This window comes from Atta cephalotes (genome assembly GCF_000143395.1).
Source record: "Atta cephalotes unplaced genomic scaffold scaffold00022, whole genome shotgun sequence".
In the NCBI taxonomy this organism is placed as follows: Eukaryota; Metazoa; Arthropoda; class Insecta; order Hymenoptera; family Formicidae; genus Atta; species Atta cephalotes.
The window spans coordinates 2,068,544-2,068,858 of NW_012130086.1; positions in this window are offsets into that span (position 1 = coordinate 2,068,544).

Genomic DNA, 315 nt, shown 5'->3' on the forward strand with positions numbered 1-315 from the left:
AGCCATAGATCTTAGAATTCAAAACTCATAAGATCTATAGGCACATTATTAAATGCGAGCCTATTTATATAATATACATATATAATACTTTATTTTTAATTAATAACGGACGTACAAATATTTATGGATGTATAATACATGTAATTTTATAATTACATTGGCACTATTTCTTTGTGTAAAGACAAAAGCAGAATAACAATGTGCGAGTGTATGTGTGAGAGAGAAAGAAAGAGAGAGAGAGAGAGAGAGAGAGAGAGAGAGAGAAGGAAGAAGAGAAAGAACGAAAGAGAATGAGATAGAAATAGTAGACAACAT